Source organism: Ruditapes philippinarum, unplaced genomic scaffold (assembly GCF_026571515.1).
Source record: "Ruditapes philippinarum isolate M1 unplaced genomic scaffold, ASM2657151v2 ctg1475_1_1_1_1, whole genome shotgun sequence".
NCBI classification, from domain to species: domain Eukaryota; kingdom Metazoa; phylum Mollusca; class Bivalvia; order Venerida; family Veneridae; genus Ruditapes; species Ruditapes philippinarum.
Genome location: NW_026853495.1, coordinates 101,089 through 106,211, shown reverse-complemented (window position 1 = coordinate 106,211; position 5,123 = coordinate 101,089).

The window sequence follows — 5,123 nt, the reverse complement described above, 5'->3', positions numbered from 1 at the left end:
AAAAGAGCCTTGGTAATTAAAAATATTCTAAGTTCACGAAAGGGCAAATTTTTTTTCAAACCCATTCTACAGATATAAGCATTGGAGAGAGTCCTAGTATGCTCGCAAAGAAATGTATAAAATTTCAACTTATTTTAAAGCCAGATGTCAATGGAATACGAAAATATCTTGAATTCATAGGCAAACTTTAACATATGGGTGCATGATCGGGGAAAAGTGTACAAAGTTCCAATACCATATGTCAAAGGACTTTGAATATATTTGAGGTGGTGCACGCCGACGCTCAGGTGACTAGGATAATTCTTCTTATTCTTATCGAATAGTCGAGTAAAATTGTGACTTCTAAAATCAAGAACTGTATGATACATTATGCGCCACCAGCAGTGCTTTCAGCGCTTTGATTCTTATCTGGAACGGAAAGAAAATGCATGTTACAGACATTTACATCAACTTATATCAACTTATATCATTTACATCAACTTATATCAACTTGTGTTATGGACATTTAAAGGCTGGCGGCACGAATTGGCAATTCTATATGAGAATGGGTCAGATACCGGATAGAGTGCTACCACAATGTTATCAGATGACTAAACTCATTATGACATGACTCGCTTTTTATTCCCTTTAAAGGTATCATTATCGGATAATGATCTGTGATGTTGGCGGTATGCTTTACTATTCTATTTTATCTTGATTGTAAAGCAATAATTGTACCAAAACACAATTTAATTTATATTAAATATATATCTTTGAATTTAAAGACAGCAGTAAAAAAACCCAGAAAATGTATGCAAAATACATTTTTATTCAATGATGTAATTTAACATCCAAGAATTAAGTAATTAAAACAATCATTTAAAATCGTTTTCTGTCATATCTTTGAATTGCAACTTAAGATAGCCAAACTAGCAACACTAACAAATAATAGCGAACTCTTACACAAAATGCATAGGTCATTGCACAAACCAAGATGTGCATTACGTATGTTTAATTACCGGTGTCATTTAAACACGCATGATTCATATATGATCGTAAGCATATAATGAATATATCAACAAACACAAAAAATAGGTAATTGTACAAATGTGCCATAAGGCATTTTCAATCAATGTTATAATTTAAACACGCATCCAGGAGAGCATCGGTGGACATTTGTGAACATTGGATACCGGGCCTATCGATACCGGGATTTCTGAAAAGAGTAAATCCCGGTATCGTCATAATCCGGTACCATAAACAGTGATAGTGGATCTTCCCAATGTCGATACCGGGTAACATAAAGAATCTATTTTGGCATACATTTTCTATGATAAAAGTGATCGAGCAAAGTATGGATATCATCCTGATCTATGCCCCTGCTCCATGAAGATGATGATTTAATTTGTTTTGATTTGTCATTTCTCAATGTGTGTAATAAAGTTTGACGTTTGTGCAGTAAACTCGACTGCAATATCAGAAATACCTAAATTAAAGGTGTTATGAAGCCCCTTTATGACACGTTTCGCATGTGTTGCCAATTCATGGATGTACAAGTGTCAGTAAGAATGTTCTATGTAAAAAAGTATTATGCTTCACCGAGATGTGTTTAGCAATATAGCAGTTACCTAATATTACGAAGAATTTTAAGTGATTAAAGTGTCTTTTTTATCATTGACAAAATTATATGTTGTGTTTTTCTTAGTTCTATGTTTTTGGACATACTATAAGAGAAAGATATTCTGTTACAAACAAATATAACATTGCATGATTTACACCATTATTCATTTCTTAATGTATTTGTATATCTTCCTGTTAAGGTAATGATTTGTGTATCGATAAGGACATGGAATGTTGTAAAGTAAATTTCAAAACTTTCCATATCTTAATGGATAGGTGCCAAAGGGTTGGTGTTTGTAATAAGATACATCAATAAACCTTTGATTAGTTTATATTTTATAACATGCTTTTTCATGGGTCAGTACAATTGATGACTTTAAGGCCCGATTACGTTTCATTTAGGTATGTACGTATATTGTTTATATAAGAATTGGATATGTATTAGTCAGACAATGAAATTGTCACAACTGAAAGTCTTAACTTTCAAAGGCACTGGACAAATAAACAGATACACAGGAAATTAACACGATGCTGTGAGACAAGTGCAATAAACAAGGGAATATCTTGCCGCTCATGCCTGAAGTTAGCATATAAGAAATATATAATAGAAAACATGTTTTAAAGACTTGACAGACAACAAAATTGGATTTTTCCTTTCCTTTTTTACAAACATATAAGATCTATATAATACTTTAACTTACCGAGAAAAAACGAATAAGCACGTCGGCGTTTTGAAGATCAACACGGGTGTTAATTCAAATAAATTATTTCTATTCAAATATCACATTAAAAACCAAAAGTCAGTTATTATCAAATAATAATGTACTGTTTTCAAGATTTTCAATTTGTTAAAATTGTGAATATTAAGGGGACTGTCAACATATTAATTCATGTTAAACATACTATTCTTCGTTCAATCAAACTGTTGTATTTGTGTAACATAGTCAAAGATTCAAGATTCAAACATATTTATGAAGAAACGTAAACATAACGTTTCTTTTTACATGATAAGTTTAATTTAGCTTATATATCATGTGACATAGTAATAATTATTTCTAAGCATGATTAATTGCATATAAAGCATATAAGTGAAAGAGAAAATTACCTTATTTTAGCCAAAACACTACCTCAAAACTCATATTTTCAGATTTGTATCAAAATTTTATTTTCATCATAAATAACCTGGCTTTCCGTATTTAGTCAAAATGGTATTTTCGCGAACATAACCCTATTTTCGTATTTTAATCATACCCCGCGCATATGCGGAAGAAGGATTATGGTACAGTACGGGTATTCCAAATATTATGCAATATCTATTTATAGATAATTGATAACGGGTTAACTAGTTACGTAACTAGTTAACCTCTTAATTAACTAGTTAGTTAAGAGGTTAACTAGTTACGTAAATACGTTAACTAGTTTAACTAGTTAAGTAAATACCTAACTAGTAAACCTCTTAACTAACTAGATAATTAAGAGGTTAACTAGTTAGGTATTTACGTAACTAGTTAACCTATTAATTAACTAGTTAATTAAGAGGATAACTGGTTAAGTTAGTTAACCTCTTAATTTTAAGCTGATAATATAATAAAAGGATGGCAGTTGCGGGCACTAACAGGCATTTATTTCCCGTTATGATCTTTTATTTATTGAAAAAATTAACTAGTTACGTAACTAGTTAACCTGATAACTAACTAGTTAATTAAGAGGTTAACTAGTTACGTAACTAGTTAACCTCTTAATTAACTAGTTAGTTATCAGGTTATCTGGTGGCAGAAATATGCCACCATAGTATTTAGATAAATCCAAAGGATGTTACTTCATCATAATTTAGGTCAGCTGATACAAAAGTACAATTTTACATTTAAAACTGTGCACAGGGCCAAATTTCATGGCGGTTCATCAAATCACAAGACAATCAGTCTTTTTTTTCAAAATCAAGGTCATGTGATATCAAAGTTCAGTTTACATATAAATCTGTGCACATTGTCCAAATGTCAAAGCTGTACATCAAAGGACACGAAAGTAGGTCATATCATCAAAATCTAGGCCAGCTGACATAAAAGTCAATTTTACATCTCAAACTGTGCACATGGTCCAAACTTCATAGTTGTATATCAAAGGACAAGAAAGAAGGTGATTTGTCAAAATCTAGGTCACCTGATATCAAAATTAAATTTTACATCTCAAACTGTGCACATGGTCTCAATTTCATGGCTGTACATCAGAGGCAAGAATATAGGTCACTGTCTCCTTTGGCAAAGTTTTGACCCAAGGGTTAAATTCAAACAATCTTGACATGTCAAATATCTAAGCTCTACTTTCTCCTATTCAGGAAAAAGTTATATAGTTTTTGTCTACTATGTGTACATAATAAAAATCAATGACCCCCAGTGCGGGGCCAATTTTGTCCAAAGGGCTAATTTGAGCAATCTTGGTAGGGGTCCACTACGCAATGAGATATATATCATATACCTATATATCAGAGGTCTTAGCTTTGTTCCTTCAGACAATAAGTGTTTACTATATTTACATAGTGAAAATCAATGACCCCTTAGGTGAGGCTTATTTTGATCCCAGGACTACAATTTGACCAATCTTGGTAGAGGTCTACTAGACATTACCTTATACAAAATATCTATGCTCTAGGACTAGGACTAGTGGGTCTTTACAAGAAGATATTTTTAATTTATTCTTATAATTTAGTTTAAACAATATTTTATTTATAATTCACACATTTACATAATAAAGTACATAAAATAAAATTTACGGATTGAGTAGGAAGCTTGTAGAGCTTTTTTGAAAACTCTCTCCGTGAATAATATATAATATATTTAATTCATTTTGGTTGCCATGGTAACCAGATTTCTGCATATATTCAAATTCTTTGAACAACTTTGGAAGCCCTATACCCACGGAACAATCATGCCAAGTTTGGTTGAAATTGGACCAGTTGATGGTTCACAGGTCACTATATAATCTATATAACAGGCACACGCGCGCGCACACCCGCACACAAATGCTGCATTGGCATTAAAAACTGAAATAGGCTCTGGACTTAGTTGCTCTCTATTCAGGCACATATCTTGAGTATTAGTGATTTGTGTTATTATAGTACGGTATGGAGTTCAGATGCACATTTATTAATTTAATATAAATTAGAAACATCCAAACGGCAAACCGTGCTATATGTATAACACTGAGCAGTCAAAAGCAAGATCTATTTCCATTCTAACACGTCAAGAAAAATATCATTGGACTATATTTTTGGTGGTTTAATTTGCTTTCGCCTCAGAGTTTCTACAAGCAACGTTCCTATAAGAATTTACCAGTCGGTTTAAAAATAAACTGCCCTTAAATATATCGTTTGCACAAACTTTGTCATAACACATTTGAAAACGTTGATAAAGTATTCTGTGCTTTTTTTTTATTGAATGATAAAATACTGTTGGGAAAAGGCGTAAAATGAAACAAACAAACAAACAAACGAATGTTAAAACCAGTTGTTTAATTTTCTGACTTAC